The sequence below is a fragment of the Cricetulus griseus genome, assembly GCF_003668045.3.
Source record: "Cricetulus griseus strain 17A/GY chromosome 1 unlocalized genomic scaffold, alternate assembly CriGri-PICRH-1.0 chr1_0, whole genome shotgun sequence".
NCBI lineage: Eukaryota > Metazoa > Chordata > Mammalia > Rodentia > Cricetidae > Cricetulus > Cricetulus griseus.
The window spans coordinates 231,086,973-231,112,102 of record NW_023276806.1 but is presented as its reverse complement, the minus strand read 5'-3'; the positions used below and the strand labels follow the sequence as shown (position 1 = coordinate 231,112,102).

General features: G+C 45.8%; 1 pseudogene; it reads left to right on the top strand.

The window, feature by feature from the left end:
- LOC118239533 overlaps positions 1-25,130 on the top strand; it is a 115,385-nt pseudogene that overhangs the window by 10,011 nt on the left and 80,244 nt on the right.

Here is a 25,130-nt window from a genome sequence, read left to right as displayed (position 1 = left end):
ATATGAGTAAATCATGTGACTTTCTAAAGTGTTCCAATGTCCAATTGTTCTCTAGTTTCCTCCTACCGTTTCTTTTCCTACCATCTTGGAATATTCACCTCCTTTTCAAGTAACCAAGATATTTATGGTTACTATGGCCAGAGCTGGGAAATGACAGGTCCATAGGGGAGGGGAATGAGGTCATTAATCATTTACACATGCATACCCCAGGAGGCCTGTGAGAGTAGACACAGGCTAGTACCTGGTGTCAGGTCCCTGTCCTGTTTGCATTTCCAACTATCTAATTTTCAGCTAATCCATCATTATGATAGAATTTGCATAATCTAGAATTCAGCACTGGACTCACTCAGCACAGTCAGCACAGTCCAGTAGAGGAAGTGCATCCACTAGGTAGGAGTTCCTACAGAGAAAGGGGTGGGTCCAGCATCCGGACCGTGGTCCAGCCTGTGCCACTTCAGCCACAGCAGTTACAGCTTGCTGTGCTGTTAACACTTTCCTGTGCTTGTCCCCTGAGAGGAGGCAGGACACATGGAAGATCTGAGTTAATTATTTCTGAATATTTAAATCAGAAAACATCTAGTTTTTTCCAACAGAAATTATCCTTTTTATGACTGAATTACATAAAAATGAAGCAAAGCTGAATAAAATCTATCTTAATTTTTGTGGCAGTTTGAATGTAAGTGGCCCCCATAACTTAATAGGGAGTGGCACTATTAGGAGTTGTAGGTTTGTTGGAGTGAGTGTGGCCTTGTTGGAGGAAGTGTGTCATTGTGAGGGCGGGCTTTGAGGTTTCCTATGCTCAGGATACCACTCAGTGTCTCAGTCGACTTTCTGTTGCCTGCAAGATGTAGGACTCTCAGCTACTGTCTGCTTGCACACTGCCATGCTCCCTGCCATGAGGAAAATGGACCAAACCTCTGAAACTGTAAAGGAGCGGCCCCAACTAAATGTTTTCCTTATAAGAGTTGCTATGGTCATTGTCTCTTATCCCAGCAATAAGATCCCTAACTTAGACACTTATAAAAGTCAGCAGTGGCTAAGGGCAGCTATGTAGAGTCTGTTGTAAAATAGCCTTACTCATGAAATGATGGGTGGCACACCACAGGCCAGCACAATCATTTTCAGAATTCGATGCTCACAACTTACAATTTTCATGCCACATTTTAAACTTGGGAGTGGTATTTTAAAATATAAGCACAGTTTTGAAAATCCTTTGAGGTCGACTTGTCATTTCCAAAGCTCACTGTGGACTGAAAGAAGAAGTACATGTCCCAGAATCCCAGGGTTGCTGTGCTAGCCCTGACTTGGACTGAAAACACAGGGTTCAGAATTTGAGTTCAGCCCTTTTTTAGCTGTCTACCCTCAGCTGGTCCCTATCAGCTTCTGCTTCCTCATCTGTAGGCTCTGTGAGCCTTTCTCTTCTCACAGCCTCGTCTGGTCACCCTGCTCCCATCGCCTGTCCTCTGCTGTCCACTCCCTGTCTGTTCCTAAGTTTAAGAAAGCTGTTACAGCTTTGCAAAAACACACAAAACCTTTCACTAGGCAAAACCACTGTAATTCTCTCCACCAGTTCATCTATCACTTTCTTAACTCATTAGTTGTTTAAAGCACTCAGAGGTGGACGAGAAACGGATGGCAGGAACCTAGCAGGGTTAGGAAACAGCCCCAGCTGTGAGGCCCAGCAAGACTGAGGGTGTGAAAGAGGCAGGGCCTATTGGTTTGTTCTGCTGAATAAATGCAAAGAGCTTACAGCAAGAAGCTTAAAAAAATCTCTCTCTCTCTCTCTCTCTCTCTCTCTCTCTCTCTCTCTCTCTCTCTCTCCCTGTGTGTGTGTTGTCAAAACAATGAGCAGATTGAGGATCAATTCCCAACCAATGCAATTGCAGTGCCAGGAGCTGGGGCAGTCCTCATCTGTTCCATTGCTGCCAGCCTGACTCAGGGAAGTGGGTGCTTTCAGTCACACGAAGCTCTGCAGTCCCTCACAGACATGTGATACCATGTCTGTCTTGCTGCATCCCCTGTTTTCATCCCCTCATCCCTGTCCTCCTCATTTTTTCAGTCCTTGTTCTACAGATTTGGGAATTGGTGTGAATCCTGGGGACGTGCCATCTTAATGAGCCACAAGCAACTTCTGTTTACTTTTCGTACTCGGGGTGAGTATTAAGGTGTCTGATTATAGTGAACCAAGAAATGTGGAGAGACTCTGGAAAGCTTCCGGGTCACGGGGCCGACTGTTGGCAGAGCTGAAGAAAAGTGCAGCAACTTACCAGGAGTGGATGGGCATAGTGCTGAAAGCAGAAAACAAAACCAGCGTGAGTGCTTCACGGCTCTGAGGAGGGCAGGAAAGAGTCACACCCCCTCCCCTTTCTGGAGGCAGTGTGGTGAGTGGGGGTCTCTGCACCACCCTCCTGGCCTCAGACTCTGGTGTGCTTCCTGAGGAACATTGGCAGTAGAGAGGACTAGAATCCACAAGAGCAAAGATCAGTCTCCTTGAGAAAGAGCAGAATAAAAGTAACAAATGTGGAAAATATGACCATTTTATCAAAATATCAGTCACATAGATACATAGAATGAACTGTGTCAAATAAAGAGAGAGTGAGGCCTAGGGGAATTATGCAGGGACTGCCCATTGGTCACTGTGCTGGCTGGTCTGATGTCAACTTGACACAAGCTAGAGTCATCTGAAGGAAGGGAATCTCATTTGAGAAAACAGCTCCATAAGATCCAGCTGTAAGACATTTAATTAGTAATCAATGCGAAGGGCCCAGCCCATTGTGGGTGGCACCATCCCTGGGCTGGTGGTCCTGGCTTCTTTAAGAAAGCAGGCTGAGCAAGCCACGAGGAAGAAGCCAGTAAGCACCACCCTCCATGGCCTCTGCATCAGCTGCTGCCTCCAGGATCCTTCCCTGGGTGAGTTGCTCTCCTGACCTCCTTGAATGATGAACAGTGATGTGGAGGTGTTAGCTACATAAACCCTTTCCACCCAGGTTGCTTTTGGTCATGGCATGGCGTTTCATCAGCCACCCTGACTTAGACATTCAAACAAATCCCTTTCTCCTCTCTTGCTCATACACGTGTATGGTAAGCAGAATGATAACTGCCTGGAAGCTTCCCGTGTCCCAGACCCTGGGATCTGTGATGCTGTTCTGAGGAAAATGGAGTCAGTGCCTCAGACAGAGGTCAGGTTGTTCCAGGGATTGTCCTGGATTGTGTTGATGGGAACAAACATTTAAGGGAAATATTTAGTTTCCATGATGATATGTGTGTCCTAAGAATTCTGTTAGTCTGCCCTCTGTGTCAGCACAGACTTCTACTCACTCCTGTGCAAGCCCGTGTTGAATCCCATTGCACTTAACTGGATGGAAACAAAGAACTCTGGGTGCAGACTCTGTAACAGCCCTTCCCATCACCGTGTAAGAGGCAGGAACACAAGAAGGCTCATTGTTTTCATGATGAGATGAGCATGTATGATCTAGTTGTGTTTCTAGCTCTACCCGTGTGTCCAAAACAAGAAGAGGGCAATAGACCAGACAGAGAAAGGAATGTAAGAATGCAGACGACTAGACAATATGGAGCTTGATAGAATTTTGTGACCACTGGGGAAGGAAGGAGGCTGTGAGCCAAGGGAACCAGGCAAGTTGCTAGCAGAGAAACAAGGGAACAGCCATAGGTGGAGTTCAGATCTATTGATACCCCGATTCGATGTGTGTGGCACCCTTCCACCTATGGTTCTGTAAGGTAACATGGTCTTAGGGCAGAAGCTGAGGTAATTTGTTACAGCCTTGGAAATAAACACAACCAATCTTGCCCTTGAAGTTAGGTAAGCTGCTCTGAATGAGGTCTGGCCCACCCACTGCCAGAACTGACAAGTAAGGCAACACCCAGGATGGAGAGGAGTTCGCACTAAAGACAGCCAAAGATCCATTTTTGAACACCTAACGGCAGACAGCAGGAGGAGTTAGAGTCATTAACTGAAGAGGTGGAGACACTGGATGAGATGAGCTGCTCAGGCCGTGGCTAACTGAAGGGCACTAGCTTCCAGGCAGGACTTGCTTACACACTGGGTAGGTTGTACTTTCCTGCTGCCAGTTCTAGGAGACCCTGAATCAAAGGCTAGCCTGGGCTACATAGTAAGACCCCCCATCATAATCCACTTATCTCCAGATGTTAGTCTTTATTACAAGAATCTGGTTTAATTGCATGGAGATGATAAATGCTTGAGAAGTACTGACATCTGAGGCAAGCAGAGGATCCTTAGCGTTTATTTCCATATGTGCTAGTTCTAGAGAGAGAAACTATGCGTGTGGTAGATAGACGTAGGTGGAGGTGCAAGGCAGGGGCATATTCACGGCAATTAAGGTAGGCAATTTTTTTTTATATAATTAAACAAAGATTTGAGTCAACAGTTTGGAAAATCTTGAATCCTTAGCAGGGTGAGGGAAGCTAGTCCCACATGCAGGAACAGCATGGCTAATGCAAAAGAATACGAGGATAAAGAGAAGTCTTAAAATATTTTTACTCAGTAACAAACATCAAAATAGAAGATTTTTATTAACAATAACAGAACCAAGAATGATCAAGAAAAATAAAGTAAATGGAAATGAATTCCCATTCTTTATTTAGTGAATCATGAGATGAGTTTAGATTCCAGGAACTTTCAGTCATAGGAAAGTTGGGAAAGCAACTCCTGACACTCAGGGCTGAGAGGTCAATTGTGTGTGAGATGTAGATCAAAGAGGAAAGATTGGTAACATCAAAAAACAGAAGTTCTGTGGGCTCAGTATTAATGGAGTGATTATCCTTTGCTTACAAACACCCATTGGCGTGGGAAGAAGGCCTGATGGGAGATGACCAATTAAACGTTTCTGTCTACTAGGAAATGATGATTGTCTCCATTAAAAAACAATTAGTGAGAATGTCTATTACAAATTTAAGGTGAACAAAACAAATCCAGCCAAACAGCAAAGCCAAACACAACAGAAAAAAAAGGTCACAGGGAAGAGACTATATTAATTAATGGATTCACCAGAATAGTTGATTTCTAAACAAAAAAACTAGATCCCCACGTATCTCCAAAACAACCTTCCAGCAGAAAATTTAAAAATCATTTGTAGTAAGGCTTTGTGCATATAAACATAACTTTTATAATAATAAGACACAGCTTAAGACAGTAGCTTATGGTGCCCACCTGAGAGAAAACAAGAAAAGTACAGATTTGAAAAGATTGACATGCTGTGTCACAGGGGTTGTGCGCTGGGAGAGGGGTTGGAGGAGGCCAAGAGACAGCATGAGAGAATTAGAGGAGCTACTGGGACTGCCTCAGGAGGGAAAATGCTAGAAAATACTGTATATTCACAAGTTGTGATTTTATTCTATAACTGAGGTGCACAAATCACATTTCTGTGTTTTTCAGTATTAAAGTTTTGAGGAAAATGCAAGTTGTAATGAAGCCTCAAAAGAGATGGCATTTCAGTAAAAATTATACAAAAACAAATAATGCTACATTATTTGGCAGTAGGCATTAAAGACTATAATTCACTCATGAGTCTTAGGGTAGTGTAAAGGGAGGGTCTCTAATGGGGACAAAGGAATTTCAGCTTTATTTACTACTTGAGAAATAGGATAAAATACTAGCAATAGCCACAATAAAGGTGTCTAGGCACAGTGAGGGTGTGTTCACACAATGATGGTGTGAAACACACACCATGTTGTGTTTACACATTGAGGGTGTGTACATACACAGGATGGGTTTGCACCTTGTACCAGGGTGAGTACACACATTGAGGGTGCTTACACAATGGGAATGCTGATTCACGGTCAGGGAGTTACATACACAGTGTTAATTATTTTTGTTTCTTATTTTAAAAGCACTTGAAAGGAAGAAAAATCAAGCCGACAAACAATAGGGCTTACGTACAGAAAGTGGTAGAATTGAAAGCAAGCCATGGAACACTCACCCAGGGAGCTGGCTGATGGTACTCTCACAGAAGTAGCAGATATGGCTAAAACACAGAAACAGAAGGGGGTCAGTAGGCAGAATTTGGGTTCCTAACCTTTGCCTCTTGGCCCTGCAAACACTGTTTCTGGAGGACTGCTCTGGTGGTGGTAACTGAACTTAGAGCTTGTGCTGGACAGTTTTATGTAGACTTGACACAAGCTAGAGTCACTGGGCTAGGAGGGAGCCTCAGCTGAGAAAATTCCTCCATAAGATCCAGTTGTGAGCTGATCTGTAGAACATTTTCTTATTTAGTGATTGATGGGGGAGGGCCCAGCCGTTGTGGATGGTGCCATCCCTGGGCCAGTGGTCCTGGGTTCTATAAGAAGGCAGGTTGAGCAAGCCATGGAGAGCAAGTCAGTAATCAGCACCCTCCATAGCCTCTGCATCAGCTCCTGCCTCCAGGTTCCTGCCTTGTGTGAGTTCTCGTCTTAATTTCCTTGGATGAGGAACGGTAATGTGGGGGTGTAAGCCAAACAAACCTTTTCCTCCACAAAATGATTTGGTCATGGGGTTTCATTGCAGCAATAGTCACCCTAACTAAGCCTGGGCCTTGCACACGCTAAGCAAGCACTCTGTCACTGAGCTGTGTCTCCTGCACATGTCAGTGTGAAACTCTGAGACGCAGGTCTCCCACTGTCCTCCCCCTTCCTCTCTCTTTTCCTGCTCTCCTCTTCCCTCCTCCTCTCCTTTCTATGTTTCATTGTTTCTCCTTTTCTTCTAGGTGATCTGTGGCTAAGTCAGCACTGGGGGAGCCGAAGACTCTCGTGTGCAGGGACTTTGTCTTTCCTAAAGTCAACCCTAGGAAGGTGCTATAGTCAATCAAGTTTCAAGTAGTGAGACAATACTTACTGAAACCTCCTCTGGACACTTAGGAAAGCACTCAAACAAAAAAGAAAGCCCAGTTTTGACATGGTAGTGTTAGTACCAGTGTAGATGGTATCCCAGACATCACCAGAGGGCAGGCTGGCAATGAGCCGGAGGCAACGTCTCTGACTTAGGAGTTAAATGAACCAGTGGATGGAGGCTAGCCAAGGCAAATACTTTGCAGAAGGGATTCAAGGCTTGGAGACATTAAATGGGAATATATCAGTTATAACAGGAGTTGGAGGTGACTAGGGGAGGGTTGGTAGAATAGTCACTCAGATGCCTAGAATTTAAATTTAAAGGGTACTATATAACTTTAAATGTCTGTGCATGTAGATTTCATCATTGGATGAACTTCTGGAGAGCTACCACTTGGATTTTAGTGAAGTCATAGCAATAGAATTCCTAAAGTATCTAGAGACAGGCAAAGCATACACAAACACTACCCTCTTCCCTCTCATGAGCTCAGGAACTTGGCACTGCTGTTGATTTGTGTTGGGGTCAGCAGGGGTGTTTGCTATTCTACTGGAGTCTAGTTGACTTGTTCAGAGCTGTAGGAACACCATTTTAGTTCCTTCCCTGAAAATGAGTGGCTGTTTTCCCTCTGTCCTGGGTGCTGCCTCAGTTAGGTTTCTGTTGCTGTGATATAGACCCTGGCAAAAAGCCAGGAGGAAAGTGTTTATTTCATCCTAGGGCTTTCCATTCTTCATGAAGGGAAGTCAGGGAAGGAACTCAAGGGGGAATCTGGAGGCAGAACTGAAGCTGAGCCCACGGAGGAGTGCTGCTGTTACTGCTCCCTATGGCTTGCTCAGCCACCCAGGACCACCTGCTGGGGAGAGGGCAGACCAGGAGAGGGGGGGGACACTGCCCACAGTGGGCTGGACCTTCTGTCAATCATCAACCATCAACGAGAGAATGCTCCACAGATTTGCTCAGTCTCATGGAGGTGCTTTCTTAGCTGTGGTTCCTCTTCCCAGGTGACTTGTGTGTCAAGTTGTCAAGACAATACACATCAATACACACATACACATGCACGCACATAAACATTCATACACAATATACATATACACACTAGCAGGACAGATGCCCTTATAAGGGGATTAAGTTAAAGCACATGGAAATTTCTCTCTTTTATACCATTACTTCCTCTCATGGCCTTACTGTGTGTGTGTGTGTGTGTGTGTGTGTGTGTGTGTGTGTGTGTGTGTGTGCATGTGTGTGTATGTGTGTGCACATGTATGTGCATGTGTGTGTATGTGTGTGCACATGTATGTGCATGTATGTGTGTCTCTGTGTGCACATGTGTGTGCCATGTATGAGTGCACGTGTGTTGCATAAAAGCTGTGTGTACATATGTGCGTGTGTGTGTGTATGTGCATGTGTGTGTTGCATGAAGCTGTGTGCACATGTGTCACATGTGCATGTGAATACCCATGCACAAGTGTGCACATGTGGGGGCCAGAGGTCAGTGTTTGATATCTTTCCCACTCTTTCTCACCTCACTTCATTAATTTATTTGCCAATGCTGGGGATCAACCCAGGGCCTGTGCGAGCCCAGCAGCGCTCTCTCGCTAACCTGCACTCAGTTTTTGAGACAGTGTCGGCCATTGGTCTTGAAACTAACCAGTCTGGCTTAGAATGGCTGACCCATGAGCACTAGGGATCAGGCCATGTCTGTCCCCAACAATGCTGTCTCTGTACTTGGCTTTATGTGGGTGCCAGGGATCTAAACTTAGGTGTGTGCATGATATATTTGAAATATGTTTAAAATAAAACACTTAGGAACTGTATGTACATTTTCCTATAATATTAAGGATGCATTCGATTAAATATCAAAGCATTTACTTTATCATAGCAACCTTTTCATATCTGTGATTCATTTAAATTAAACTAAACTTTAAACATATATTTTATGCACCTAAACTAACATTGTGACTTCCATAGTCTCAGTTTACCAGCTAATTAACATTCTTCTGTCCAGAAGTGACAAAAAAGAACTGGCAAGAGCTTAAATACCCAGAAATTTAGCATAGTTGGGATAGTTGGGCCACTTTTAGGGGTGATTGCAAAGCCATTACTCTTTTGAGTTTCAAGTTTGGATTATCCACACATAGCAAAATGTCTCCCTAAGGATGCAAACATCCACAGCCAGGAATGAGCAATTAGGGCAGTGCTAAGTCATGTGACAATAAAGTTAGGGCCAAGAAATTTTATGTGCACATCTACATTGAGCCACAGACAACACTACAGCATTGGACAAGCCATTAACATTTCTCGTGAATAAGTTTCTCTTCTGTAAATTAGGAGTGGTTGTCTTAGTAAATAAGTGGTTTATGTAAGAGCTGATCACCAAGGCCCCCTGATGGTTCACATCTTCAGAGCTGCTGTATTGCAGGGGTTCTGGTTGTTCACTGCACAGGGAATCCTGCACTGTGCTCCAGCTGTGGAGCAATGTGAGCCTGGAGGATCCCCAGTGTCCTCCACTGTAAGCTAGAGGTGGCCTTTGATGGCAGGGCAGCTCTGGGCAGTTCCCACATGTGGCTGTCTGAGTTGCTTGTAGAGACAAGATGACAAAGGTCCACTGGAGGACCCAGCACACAGTAGGTGCTGAGTGCATGCTGAATCTTTCCATGTCCTATTGTGGAAGGTTTTTGTCTTGCAACCTTAGGTTTCTCGTACCAAGGCAGATTCTTACAATGGGCTGGATGTGCTCTGAGGGGTAACTGTCACCGAGGAGGTGAGTCCCCAAGAATTAGGAACCACAATGACAACACCAGACAGTCACCGTACTTATTTGAACCCCGAGAACTTCACCATCCAAATCATACCATCGTGCAATGAATTTTCAGGGATCTTTCCACTGGGTATTAACATGAGGGAAGGTGCATGGAGATCTGGACACTGGATTTCCCTCTAGCACTCAGGTAATGTTTTCTTTTCCTGCCTGGGTTGGGATATAATTGGCACAATATTGTGTAGCTTCATAATAGTTTGATATGGACATTGCAAAGTGATCACCATATTCAAGAAAGTAAGTGTGCTAATCAATCCACAGATTGTCTTTTTTCTTGTCATGACGAGAATGCTTCAAACCCACTCACAGAGTGAACTACGAGCATACATCAGTTATCTGTCATTATTTTTTCAGGATTTATTCCCCTTAGAATGGCAAGTTTGTGTCTTTGACCAACATTGTCCGTTCTTTTGCCCTCGGTCTTTAGTAATTGCCTTTCTGATCTCTGTTTGTATGAATTTATTTATTTTTATTTGACAATTTATTTGCTGAGAATTCCATATATGAATACTGTGCTTGTGTCATTGCTTCCCCGCTTCTCTGCTCTCCAACTCCTTACACATCTCTCTCTCTCCTCAAACTCATGGTCTCATATTTTTAATTATTTTTGTGACATATATACAAATTGCTCTTCCTACTCCTTCTCGAATTCTTTTATTTTAACTATTTTGTTATTACTCTCCCCCTACACCTTCCCAATTCATGACTGAGAAAAGTCAGGGCAGGAACTCACACAGGACAGGAACCTGGAGGCAGGAACTGGAGCAGGAGCCATGGAGGAACACTGCTTACTTGCTTGCTCTTCATGGCTTGCTCAGCCTGAATTCTTACACTCCAGGACCGTCTAACCAGAGATGGTGCCACTCCATCAACCGTCAAGCAATAATATGCACCACAGGCTTTCTACTGGCCAATCTGGTAGAGGCGTTTTCTTAGCTGGACTCATCAGTTGACATAAAGTGACCAACAGACATTTTTAGATGGTGAGCCTTCCAAGCCACAACACAGAATTTCTTTCCATTTTCTTGTGTGTTCCTTGATTTCCTCAAGTAACACCCGGTTGCTTTGTGTAAGCAGACCTTTTCCCTCCTTGGACACACTGTTGCTTTCTATAAACAGACCATTACCCTCCTTGGTTTTCAGCTAGTCCATTGCCAGTGTAGGGAAATGCTGCTGGTTTTTGGATAGTGTTTTTTTGTTTATTTTTGTTTTTAATGCCCTGAACTGCAATAAAACTTTGGTCTTGATGACTGTTTGATGGAATGTGGGGTTTTCTAATTGCAAGGCCATATCTGCAAACATGTGTTGTTTCCTGATTTCTATGTCTTTTGGCAAATTGCTCTGGTTGGGATTTTCAATCCTCCATTAAACAGAAGTGGTGAGAGTGGACATCCTGACCACAGAGGAAAAAGATTCAGTTTTCTGTTCCTGAAGATGATGTTAGCTTTAGAGCTGTCGCTTGGGAACTTCATTTGTTGAGGTACCTTCACTATGCACCAACTTGTTGATCACAGAAGAATGGTGGCTTTTGCAAATGCCTTTTCTACAAATCTAGATATGGCTACATGACTTTATTCCTTTATTTTTTATGTGACTTTATTGATCTGTATGTAGAAATAATACCCTACTGATCATGGAAAATGCTTCTTTTTTAAAATATATAATTTGGTTTGCTGGTATTTTGTCCATTGTCTTTGCATATGGTTCTTTGGTGATGGCAGCTGGTATTTTCTGTTGGTGTTTTTGCCGGGCTTTGGTATCAAGGCAGGGTAGTCCTGGGAGAGTGTGCCTTGAAGCAGTCCTTCCTCCTCAGATATTTAGGCTTGAGGGATGAGATTGGTTATAGAATTTCAGATCAATTCACTTGTGTGTGGGCCTAGACTTTTGATGAGAATTTTGCAAATAGCTAATTTTTTTTTTAATTCACCTGACAGGGTCTGATGGGAGCTGTTTCCAGATGCTGCCTTGGGGAGACACATAGGAAGTGAGCCATTGAGAGGGGCAGTGTCAGGAGTCCCAGGGAAGGTAGTCCCAGGAAGTGACTCATGGGAACTTGTAGATGGAGTCTGTGGAACACAGTCAGGAAAATTATCTTTGCTGAGTTTGTCTATGGCAGGGTGGAAAGTGTCAAAGTTAGAATTTCTAAGACTCCCAGGGCTGCTTGCAGGATTATTTCCTCAGGTTTTTTTTCTCAGTCAACTACCCTGGCACTCAGAGGCCATCTAAGGGTGTCCCTCCTGCTGTTCCCACAACATCTGTCTGATGCTGTTTTGCAAGCATGCAGAGTATCAGAGCTATATAGTAATGGAGGCTTCTTCCAAGACTTATGAGGTTCTGAGACGCTCTGGTGCCTGTTGGTTGTAGCTGGACACCTGCATGTAGCCCATGAGAAGGGGACTCCTGAGTAAGTGAAAATGAAGCTAAAGATGCCACGCTGAGGGAAGGCACAGGTGGTGACTGGAGTTAGTCCTGGAGAGAGCCTCGCTGCACTGCAGATGATGGAGGTAGTATGCGGATTCACAAGCCCAGGAGCTCACATGGTGCCCCCTGCCCTGCTGATGCTGTGAGCTCAGGGACCCAGTGCTCTGCTGGGCTTCAGTCTGGGCTTCCTTCTGTTGCTTCACTTCTCCCTTTCAGAGTGAGGACCTTTGCCTCATGTTGCTTGCTGCATCCGTGTGCTGCTGCTGCATCTGGGAGCTCTGTGAGTTGTTTGTTCTGAATTTTGAAGATGTCTGGAGTGGAGAGTTTGCCTCAAGTCTCAGGAGAAACATGGGACTTGGGTGTCTGACCTGTCCTGGAAGCAGTGAGACTTTGGGGCCCCTTGGGGAGGCTGTAGATGTGTTTTGTACTCTGGGATGCACAGGAGCCTGAGGTTTGGATCTCAACTGTGCTCCAGAAGGTCACAGGTCTAAGGCTTGGTCCGGGGCCTTTGGGAGGTGACTGGTTCATGAGCACTCTCACCTCATGACTGGATTGAGTTATTTAGGAACCATGGAGTAGTGGGCTTTGAACCAGGGGCTGTCGTGGGAGAGAACCCTCTCTACTTTCCCTGAGCAGCTTCCATCCCCACATGCTCCTGCCATGGTGTTCCTCTCACAGGCTTCAAAGCAACTGGATCCAGGCTCTGTGGGTAGGAACATCCAGGCCTGCAGCTGAGCTCAAGCCTTTCCTTTTAAAGGTGTTTCCTTCAGGTGTTTTATCAGATGGTGAGTAACACATGGGCCTTACAGGTCCTCACATTAGGAGAGAGATTGATGTTCCCTCAAATGTCACCATAAATATACTTACCTCAGTCATTACATGAAATTTCTATAGAGGGTTGAAGAAAAGTTTAAGATTCTTACAGACTTATTATTCATCTCTTAACAAGCTGGTGTCTAGTTTATTTACCACTTTCTGATGAAAGCACACATCGGGACCCTAAAGGAAAGGAAACACAATGAGGCTCTGATTGAGTATACGTACATCTGGGCTGCATAGGAAATGAAATTCTGTTTACCTCCTCTTATTTTCTTTTGTCTCACAGATTTGACACCTTGTGTGAAAGAAAGAGAAAACAGACTAAGTTATCAGCTTCCCACCAAGAAATAAATTTGCCACTAGCCCACATCGCTGCTAAGGGATTTAGCACTTTCCCAGACCTCCCCATCCATTCGTGTTTAATTTCGGAGAATAAAGAGGGTTCAGAAGCTCTTTTCTCTCCACTCTAACGTGTCATGAATCATAAAGACAGAGAGGAAGGGGTAGTGAACATAAATGGAGGGGGTTTGCAGCAACCTGAGTGACCAGACTTTCCTCAGTGACTGGGGACTGATGTTTGGTGTGTGTGTGTGTGTGTGTGTGTGTGTGTGAGAGAGAGAGAGAGAGAGAGAGAGAGAGAGAGAGAGAGAGAGAGAGAGAGAGAGAGAATATGTGTACACGTGTGTCTGTGCCTGCATGCGTGTATGCTCTTGTGCATGTGTGTATATGTCTGTGTGTGTGTGTGTGTGTGTGAGTGTGTGAGTGAGTGTGTGTGGTTGCTTCTATGACTGCAAGCTTCAAGATCCTTTGGTTATAGATTGGTTGGTGGGCCCAGTTTAGTGGCTTCAAACGGGAATGAGAAGCAAGTCTAGCAACTCCTAATGGGATCTGGATGTGACTACTGGGGAGTGAACGGAGGGCATGGCCATGGCAGCCATTGAGAGGAAGTTTTGAGGGAGAACAGCTTGAGGTGTCAGGCACCTCAACTCTGAAAGCAGAGGTCCGAGTGAGTCCCTGCAGGAAACCTCGGTTCCTCAAAGTCTCCTCATAGTCATCAAATTTCTGGAGACATCTTATGTTAAATTACCTTTGTAATGGCTCTTGGTTTGCACAGGCCTACATATCTCAATTTTGTGGACAACCTAACTATAAATAATGCTAGATGCTGAAATACAGCTTTCAATAATCCTCTTTTCTCTAAGTCAGTGGGTGCACTTATGTTAGATCTGAGCACTGGAGTTGCTAGCCTCAACTCAGAAGCTGGCTCCTCTTTTAGTGGCGAAGCATGGGTGATTATTAGCTGTTTAGATAACTAACTTTATATTCTAAATCAGTGTTCATACATTCTGTGTTTCTTAGTTTATTGTAAAGCTTCCAAAATGTCTCTTCAATGGGCTGTTTAACTTCCATAACAATTTATAAACTATGTATTTTATCCATTTAAAATTTATTTTATGTTGCCAGGATGTCTTCCCTACATGTATGAATGTGCTCTTAACCACTGAGCCATCTCTCCAGATCCTTTTTGTCCTGACTTAAACATCTGTGAAAGCGATTCATAAAGATTCTTATAGATCTTGGGAGGTGGAGTAAGCAAGAGGTGGAAATTAATTATTTTAATGTCTTAAGAAGGAGAAATATTTCCCTTTTTTGAAAAATGCACAGCCGTTAAGCATCTGTGCGTGTGTGAGCTCAGAGAAAGGCAGTTGGAAGCATAACAGCAGAATCTGCTGCTTGTACACATGACACTGAAAGGGAGAAGAAACTGCTGTTTCCTAAGGAACACATTCTTCAGGAATTATCTCTAGTTCCTAATCTCTTTGTCCCTACTGTGCTCATAGTCCAGAAGCACAGCACCTAGGAAGAAAGGAGAGAGAGCTCCATGATCGTGTTTCTTCATCATCCTCAGGGGCTTCTCTTACAAATCTAAGAGTTAACATAACCACAAATTTCCAGGGTGGAGAAGCACGTGGGTTAACTATGAAGGGACCATTTAGAATGTTGGCATGGTCAGGTGACCTGGAGTGGGGCTGTCACGGCAGCGCTCAGCTCCCTCTTTCCATGCAGTGTCCTGGGCTAGTTCTCAGAGACATTGCTGTCTTTCCCTCCTCATCACAGTAACCTTAGCTGGATCCACTGTCACCATTCCTGACTGTTAGAGCCTTATTTCCAGCTACCTTATGGAGGCCTCTTCATAGTGAGACTTAGACCTCCCACTGAGCCATCAGTCTAAAGTGTAGCAGGTCTGTTGATCACAGGGCTTAGTGTTTCTGCTGCCACTGAGGGGAGCTTAGGGACCATGCAATATTGATCCATTCTAGGAGAACTCTGACAGGATTCCCTTAAAAACTCAAAGATGTAGTTCATGGGATGGTATACTCTATTAAGTTCTGGAAGCTCATGGGTGCACATGGGTGAGCCAGACACACACACAGAATCCATTGGTGCTCAGCAATTTGTCCCACTAGGTGTTGGATACTCACTCTGTTTTGAAGCATATCTGGAGACACGTGCCTCTGTGGAAGGGTTAGGCAAATGTTTCAGTTAACTATTGACAGAGGTGTCTTCCTGACCCAACCTTCTGTACTCTAAAATTAGCCCCCAGGGTGATCCTCCTGATGGGATACTGAGTCCTCCCTTTCTGGCACCCCCATCCAGCCCTGAAGTGCTAGCCTGTTTTCTCTCTGAGGGCTCACGGGTGCTGAGGGGAGGATTCTGGGGAATACAGTGAGGAGAAGGAAGCAGGGAAGGTACTGAGTGTTATCCTGTGGAGAGGGACCTTAATTTTGTGGCCCTGTCTCATTCCTCTTACAGGAACCATCGAGTGTTTGTGTGCTGTCTCCAAAGCTGTCGCTCACAACCCCAGGTCCTTTCTGAACTGTCAGAGGTGGCTTCTGCCAGCATCTTGTTTTCCCACATTTTCAGACTTGAGTACTTCCCTTTGGAACTGAGACAGACTTTGCTTTATAAAGTAATCTCATTCCTCTTGCTAATTGTGTGTTTGTTGACAGTGCTGATAGTGTAAGCTTTGGAATTTCACTCTGTGAGCAGAGACACTAGCAGGGCAAGATCTTTGATGTCTGTGTGGGACACTCTCTGAGCACACTTGCTTCACCTCAGCTTCCCTCCCTCTGAGACTTTCGTGGGGCATGGCTAAGGTTACTCACCATTTCGATTTCTACGTGTGCATGCTGTCACGATGGCCAGGATAGCAACGCCCAGCAGAGTCAGGAGGACAGCTAGAATTATATCTGAAACAAAGGGACACCTCTAGGCTTTGGGCCACCCAGAGACCACTGCTGCCATCACACTGTTCTGTCCCTCCCCTTTCTTCCTCAACTCTTTAACTGATTTATTGTTGATTTAGATGGGATCTCACACAGCCCAATCTGGCCTTGCACTCACTATGTAACTGAGGCTGGCTCTGATTACCAACTCTTCCGCAAACTTTGCCTTCCATGCACTGGGATCACAAGCCGCACAGCCAAGCCCGCATCTGCCACTCCTGTCCCAGGCCAATTTAAGCTCTTATGCTTTTTCTCTTGGCTCTGTAAGAGCCCTGGCTGCTGTAACCCTGGCTTTAATCGGGCAATCTGAGGGATCTGCTCCTCCATGGAGCCCCTGAGCAACCACAGGTTGTGACGGCCCTGGGAAGATGCTGTCTGAAGGTAATGATATTAACGTGAGTGTGTGTGAGCGCAGACATTTCTTATCAATGAGGAAGGCCTTGGAGTCATTGCCCACTGAGCCGAATGATAGAATAAGTTTGTGAACTTTGTCACGGGGACTGGTAGACTGTCTGTATAGCTATATGATTGATTTGCATTTGATATTTAAGACAGAGCAGAAAAGATGATGAATGGGGAACACATCCATAGCAACTACAAGTCTGTCAATACAGTGGAAACACTAAAGAATACCAAACTCCAAATGACTAAGAAAATAGATTATTCTCCAATCAAGGCTACTTCCAAGAAGCATGAGTGGAAATCCCCCTCCAGATATAACCCCATCCCTGCAACTGGCATCTGTCTACTGAGTCTTTTTAGATGTTTGGCAATGTGAGAAAATTCTGCTGCCAAACCCTTTATATTTAGAGATTTGCTCTGAATGTACCTCTAAAGTTAGCAGCCGGTCTCCACCATGAGAGTGTTAAACTCTTGTGGAAGTGAGATAAACTTAGATGGTGGGCTCAGAGGAAGTCCCATAGAGCAGCTGTCCCTTTGCTGGGTGTCTGAAATGCTCTTAGTGTGGGTGTTTGGAAGATGTTCCTCCCCTATGGGGAAAGGGAACCAAGCCTCTGTTTCTCAGTGCTGAGGCAGATTGTGCAGGAAGGATGCAGGAGGCTATGATATGCCCCTGCACTGTGGACAGTGGTTACTCTGTCCCAGAGTTCAAACTTCAGAAAGCCAGAGAAGATTGCTCCAGAGAGGAGGTGACCATGGGCAACTTTCCCTTAGCTTCCCAGAGGAATCCGTCAGAATGAAAGAATGTATATTAGGGTTGAAAGACACCAGGTAAGAAAGAAAGCCAGTTCCATTAGTGTCCCCAAGACAGGACTTGAGAGAGTAGGTATCAAGGAAATGCCAGAGTGGAAGCTGGCTCTCACCGAAGGCTGCCATCTTTCAGTTAGTTTCTTCAGTGAGTTCCACGTCATCTGGATTCTTTTGTCAGAGAGAGATCAAGATTAAACAAATGCTTCAAGCTCACAGCCTCTGAGCTGTGAGATCCTGAGTGTCAGGGAGACCCTTGTAGATAAGGGTGCAGAGGGTCTCCCAGGAATTGTGTGGCTTAGGGTCATTGGACCTAAGCAGGATATGGTCTGTGAAGGTTCTGGAATCCGTGTCATAACAAAGTCTCAGAACTCACGAGGGGCAAGGGAAGTTCCTAGAGGTAAGGGCTTCCAAGAGACCAGATTTAAGAACACTTTGGTGTATCTTGAACTCGCATATGAAACTTATGTTGTCAGCCTTTACAATAATTTCTAATAGTCTGGACACTTTGGCTCTAGAGATTGTGTCTATTCATGTTGGGAACCTTCAGCAGAGCAGCTTTAAAATGTTTCAAATATTGTTAAAACGGTGAAAACTTCCTATATTTAAAAGTAAGATCCTTCAAATGAAGATGAACAAGGGAAGAGAAGGTGTTGAGGCAGATGTCAGAGTTGGGAGGTCTGTGGTACTCAAGACTAAGCTACCAAATGGGGTTCCACACATCTGGTTTGGTAACAAAGTACTAAGCACCTCTTGCAAAGTCTGTTAGTCCCAAGGCTGTGCAGTAGCAGCTTAAAGCATACAAGCATCCCCCAGTAACCTTCAAACCCCCAGTAACCTTCATACCCTAGTAACCTTCAAACCCCTTGTAACCTTCATGTACCCCCCAATAATCTTCCTACCCCCAGTAACCTTCATACCCCCACTAACCTTCATACCCCAGTAACCTTCATATCCCCAGTACAATTCATACCCCCAGTAACCTTCAGACCCTCAGTAACAATCATACCCCAAGTAATATTCATACCCCCCAGTAATCTTCATTACCCACAGTAACTTTTCAAGATGGCAGACACCGGAAGTTACCCTACCAACAAATGGCTGGGTTTCTGACCACAAAGCCCAAGTGATTTGCACAAAGCCATGCTTTCCTTCAGTGTTGAAGGCCTCCTGTCTGAAGAGGTGTTTCCTAGGTAGGGTAAGCAGAGAAGGGCTGCCCTCTAGGTCAGATGCCCAGCCTTCAGGACTGGGCAGTACTGGTTTACTTTGTTTTAATTCATCCCTGAGGGTTACAATCCCTTACTAATTTTTATGAGAAAGCTATTTAGAGAGTTTCATATCTAGAAATTTAAATTACTAGAAATTTCAACAGTAAGTTAAAAATTTTGTTAAAACTTGTCTTGGCACGGGCCCATTATAAAGTTATTAGGACATGACTTGTATGGTGTATGTGTGTGAGTTATGAGCTCAGTGTGTTTATGTATGTGTGCTGGTGTGTGGAGGCCACATGAAGGTGTCCTCATCGTTCTCCACCCTTTTCCTTTGAGTCAGGGTCTTTCTTGAGCTCCGGTTTTTAGGCTAGATCGGCAGCCAGAAAGCCCCAGCGATCCTCCAGTCCCTGCTGGGGTTAGAGGTGCACAGGCCACACCGGGCTTGGTCTGTGGGTGCTGGGATGGAAACCCATGCTTGCACAGCAGGTGCTCCTATTAGCTACGCCATCTCTCCAGCCCCTCAACTATATAACCTTGACTGTGGTAATAGCAAAACATGATAGAATTAGGATTTGGTGGCATAATCTCTTTTATAAAATAGATTGCTACCTCAGCTTGGTGTCCAAGCTTCAGTTCAAGTTTCTCTTGCCTGTTTTTTAAATCTTTTATCAGTGTGATCAAGAGCTTACAAAAGAGACTCTGTTCTGTGGTGTGGTGACAGGGAGACTTGCCCAGTGAGGGTACCTGCTGCTACTGGAGGCAGGGAACAAGGCTGCAGGTTCCCAGTATCAGCCAGGTGAAGGGATCTCGTGGGGCCAGTGACCTCCCAGGAGTCCCTCAAGAGCTATTCTGCAGTGGCTTGTCTTCGCAACTGTCCCTCTGGACCTTAAGGTTGAATGCCAGACAGACTCCATCAGCTGCTGGGCACTGGGCCTCTCTGTGAAGAAACCAACACAGAGAAGCAGTGGCTCCATTGCCTTTGACACAAAGCTTTTACACATGGTGTCACCTCCCTAAATATTTGCAGTCACCACCCTTCCTGTCTGAGGTCACGTTAATCTTCCTAGACACTTAACTGTCACTCCCCAGAGAGCTTCTCTGGTTCCTCCATCACTCCAGTCTCCCTGCTGGTTTCTGTCAACAGGGTCCCATCCTTCTCTCCTGACTTTTCTCATTCTGGGATAGTTTCTTGACCATGTCCCTTTGGTTTGTCACCTTTCAGAATTTCAAGCTGCAGAGGTGAGGGGAGGTCATTTTCACCTCTTGGAGGAGGCTGGATCATGGCCAGCCCTAAGGAACATTTGACAGAATATTCTAGAAAGGGTGAAGAGGTTTGAGTGTGAGGTGGGGGGTGAGGGTCAGGCTGAGGCACAGCGGGGGACAGGATTTTGTTTGGTCTCCATTGTAGCCCTCAGGTTGAGCTCAGGACACTATTGGCGCTGGTTCAGAAGGTGTCTCTGCTTCATGGGACTCTATGGCTCTGAAATAGCAGTGATGCACCCATTTGAGTTCTGGCCTTTGAGAAGGTGACCTGACTGTAAGTGTCACTACCAGTCCCTTCTGGTTGGCCATGGCAGGATTGTTCTGTCTTGTTTTAACTCCTCCCTCCATAGTTTTTCTCTCTGGACTGTGGGCGAGCAGCAACACTTCCTGTCTCCTTGAGCAGTGGAAGGCAGAGGGAGACATCCCTGACATTCTTCAGAAGGTTTAATTTGGGGGACATGCCCTTTGATAGGTTTGGAGCTCACCAAGCAGAGTAGGCTAGGCTAGCAGCCTGTGAGACTCGTGGATCTTCCTCTGTGTCCCCATCACAGGGTTATAGGTTGGGCTTTGGGGATCAAACTCAGATTCTCAGGCCTGAAAGGCCAACACTTTACCCTTGAACCATCTTGACAGCCCCAGCAGAGATGTTTTCTTGGCTAAGAGTGGGAGATGGAATGGCCAACTAACTTCTCCACCCATGTGGGAGCTGGAGGTCATAGACAAGGACTAAAGATATGGGGGAGGGGTGGGCTAATGAGAGGGTAGAGTATTTGTGCTTTTTCTGGAAGTGAAGTTAGGTTTTCCCAGATTTTGGATCCTTTTCTTTTCTTTTATGCTCTCTCTCTCTCTCTCTCTCTCTCTCTCTCTCTCGTGCGTGTGTGTGTGTGTGTGAGAGAGAGAGAGACAGAGAGAGAGAAGAGAGAGAGAGAGAGAGAGCAGTGTAGGCAGAGGTGGTCCAGGGCGTTCATGCCCTGCTGGTTTGGGTACCCATACAGGGACTGATGGATTTGGGATGTCTGGTTCCTGAGAGAGAGCCTCTTGGGCAGGTGACACTCCTGTCTCCACTGCAGGATTCTTGCAACCAGTCAAAGTGAATGCCATTTATCTAATGGGACAGAGAGGGTGTGGTACTTGCAGAGACACATCTACAACCAGGGGGAACATTTGGGATTTGACAGCAGCATGGGCAAGAACCAAGCAGTGACTAAGCTGGGAAGATCCAAGCCGAGTACTGGAGCAGCCAGGAGGGCTTCCTGGAGCAGAAGCCGGCCAAGGTGGACACATTCTGCAGATTCAACTATGCCATTGTGGGGCTATTAACTGTGCTGCAGAGAGGTGAGGACGGGGGAGGGAGGAAGGGAAAAGAGAGAGAGGGGAGGGAGGAGGGAGAGGATAGAGGAAGAAGGAGAGGGAGGAGGAGAGAGAGAGGGGTCACACAAATATTTAGAGAGAGATAGATATAAATAGAGCAGAGATGTTTTCAGCATGAGAAACACTTTTAAGTCTATACTTAGAAAACAACCAAGGAAATTTAAAATATTGAGCTTGTGACTATGATGACATTCGCAATACTTTGGTAGAGCTAGATTAATAATTTATCAGAACTCCATTGATTAATGTTACAACTCTGAACTTTTTTTTTTTTTAAACAGACTTAATTCACTGTATTTTTCTTGTATAAAAACCCTTGTGTGGTGGCCACAGCTGCAGCCTGGGTCCTCTGGTGTGGGCTTTCACAAGATGGTCAGTGAATTCCTGATAAGGAGACTTGGTGAACACAGTCTCTTTCCAGAAGTCGGGGGTCAGGTAGCTGTAGGTCTTGAAGATGGCATCAGAGGTGGCCTTGGCAAAGTTGCCCAGAGTGGCAGTGCAGCCCCTGGCTGATGTGTAGCAGTCATCAATACCAGCCATCATCAGTAGCTTCTTGGGCACAGGAGCAGAGATGATGCCAGTGCCTCTGGGGGCAGGGATGAGACGCACCAACACAGAGCCACAGCGGCCTGTCATTTTACATGGAACAGTGTGGGCTTGCCAATCTTCTTCCCCCAGTAGCCTCTCTGCACAGGGACAATGGAAAGCTTGGCCAGGATGATGGCCCCTCTGATGGCAGTGGCTACCTCCTTGGAGCACTTAACCAAGACCAACATGACCGTTGTAGTCCCCAATAGCGACAAAAGCCTTGAACCTGTTCCGCTGGCCAGGCCAGCCCGAGTCTGCTTCTGCACTGGCATGATCTTTAGAACTTCATCCTTTAGGGATGCGCCCAAGAAGAAATCAGTAATCTCGGATTCCTTAATGGAAGGGAGAACAGGTCCATCTCTAGGGACTTGATCTTCATGTCCTTAAGCAGAAAGCCCAGCTTGGTGACGGGGATCCACTCCTTGTCTTCGGCTTTACCTCTGCGAGCCCCGAAGCCACGGCAGCCACGTCCTCGACCACGACCATGGCCCCTGAGACCGCAGAAGCCTCCACGGCCTCCTAATCCTGGGCTCCCGGGTCCTCCTGGCCCTCCCGCTGCATGGCGTCATCCTCCATTTGGTGTTTTCCCGAAGTAGAAGCAACTGAACTTTTGTTTTGTTTTGTTTTGAGACAGGGTTTCTCTTCATAGCCCTGGCTGTCCTGGAATTATCCCTGAGGACCAGGTTGGCCTCAAGCTCAGAGATCTACCTGCCTCTGCTTCCAGCGTGCTGGGAATAAAGGTGTGCGCCGCCATCGCCAAAAACTCTGAACTTTTGAAGTCTTCGCACAGAAAGGAAAGAGATCGGAAACATCTCGTATTTTCCTAAGGCTCCTTCTGCCTTTACAACTTGCATTTATACAGCTTAAATGACTGTCTTAGGTCCTCGTGTCTCAATTAAACTTCAAATCTTCTATTTTCATACCACGAGACACAGCACACAGATGGTTGGTTAACGACAGCGGTCATTGCAAATCAAGGTGCTTTAAGTAGAGGGTTAGTAGAATGTTACATTGAGACCTGTTTTATGAGTTTATCTTTCCTTGTGAAGCCAGCAAAGTAAACTGTTCTGTCTGTCTTTCTCTGCGGCAGACCTAATGGCTCTATAAAGTAAGGCCTGATTTTACATAATATGTGGCCTGAGCAGGCAGCTGCAGTTTTCCCAGGAGGGGCAAGCCAACCCATAAAGCTATAGTTAGCTGTCAACATCATCAGAGTCCTTGCCCAGTGGTGTTGTTACCACCATCCAGGAGGAGTTACCTGCCTATGCCCTGTGGATTTCCTGGAGAACTTAGGGTTGTCTCTTATAGCTGTCACTTCTGTCTGTCCTGGGGAGCTTTGTAATGAAACATTTAACATGCCATATTTAGCAGATCTCTGAGGACTTGAGGACCATGTATCAAGTCTACCTGACTTTAAAACAAACTAATTGTTTTGAGTTACTTGCTTTAGGATTAACCCTGAGGACATATACAGCAGGCGGACTAGAGCTGGTCTGTGTAAGTGGATTTAATTGTACCTAGCATGACCGTGAGAGTATTTCTAAGCACATGGATTAAAAAAATCTGATCATTTATGATGTTACTGACCACTAACTTACATGTCTAATTATCTTCAACAGCTTACAACAATTTAATAGCTTTTATAAAATTAGGTCTATATAAGTTTATCCCTGTTAAGTCTAGGCTTTGAAAATTTGTCTTGAAGCTGGACAGTGTTGGTGTACGTCCTTACTCTCAGCCCCAGAAGGCAGAGGCAGTGAGTCTTTGAATTTGAGGCCAGCCTGGTCTACAGAGTAAATTCCAGGATGGCCAGGGCTACACAGAGAAACTCTATCTTGAAAAACACACAAAAACAACAACAACAACAAAAATTTAATTGAAGATCCTTTAGTATCAAAATAAATCCTTAAATCATAAATAGAAAATCTGGGAGCTTTGCAAGACCATACAACAGCTCACATAGAGACTGGAAACCTCACTTTTCTGACAAGAAGAGACAGAACCTATGGACACATGTGTGTAATTTAGCTGTTGGGGAAGTTACCACAGCTAAGAAATGAGCCTTTCTTTCACCACCAGGATGTTCTCCTCCAGCTGGTGGTTCCTCCAGGGAGTAGAGCTGACAGCTAAAGTGTGACCTGGGACAGCTATGTTAGAATCTTAGTCCCCCTGGACTTTACCCTGGGTGGAAGGAGACAGACAGATAGCCAACCTGGGAGGACAGCTCTGCCCTCATGACTTATTATCATCCCCCTTTCTCCTTTAGCTGAACTGTGTACCCAGCAAAGACACAGGCCCTGGAGCACCACAACCTCCTGGTCTGCTCTGTGAGCGGCTTCTACCCTGGCCACATTGAAGTCAGATGGTTCCGGAATGACCAGGAGGAGAGGGCTGGGGTGGTGTCCACAGGCCTGATCCAGAATGGAGACTGGACCTTCCAGATCCTGGTGATGCTGGAGACAGTTCCTCAGAGTGGAGAGGTTTACACCTGCCAGGTGGAGCATCCCAGTCTGACCAGCCCTGTCACAGTGGAGTGGAGTGAGTGAAAAACTCTTGTCCTTGCAAATTCCTGCCCAAAGGGAGGGGCATGGCATACCCCTGTCTGTCAGTTTTCTCTGACCCTGCGAGTCCCTGCCCACAGGGAGGGGCGTGGCTTACCACCTGCCAGCTCTCAATGCCCACACACTTTCCACTGGTCTGTGCTGTGCTATCCTTTAGCATGGCTCACAGGGGTAGGTGTGTGATCTTCTACAAGGACCTTGGTCCCCTGGGAAGCAGTTAGGCCACCACACACTCTTCTGAGCCTTCCAGTGACACCACAGCCAGGGTCCTGCTTGTCCCTGGCTGCAGCCTCTGCCTCTGGCTGGGTTGTGTTTCTGCTGCTGCTCATGCAGATGTTGGACAAGAAGAAGCACAGGGTCACGGCTGACCTCAGGGGCTCCAGTCTCAGCTCTGACTTTGCTTAGCTCTGTCACCCTCAGGACAGTGCAGCCTCAGAGCTCAGAGGCTCAGCTCAGGGCAGCCATATGAAGTCTCTTCATGCTGTGACCCTCTTGCTGTTTGATTGCTTTCCAACATCAGCAGGGTGTTCAATTCCTGCTCTTCTAGAACAGCCTTCTTCCCAGTCTCTACACTCTGAATCTCAAGGTCCCAAGGGAAACAAATTTGGGCTGAAAACCTCTAGACCTGGCTTCCTTTCACAGGGGCACAGTCCACATCTGCACAGAACAAGATGCTGAGTGGAATTGGGGGCTTCTTTTGGCAAGACCCCATAGCATTTCAGGGAAGAGCCACGCTTTGTTCTCGAG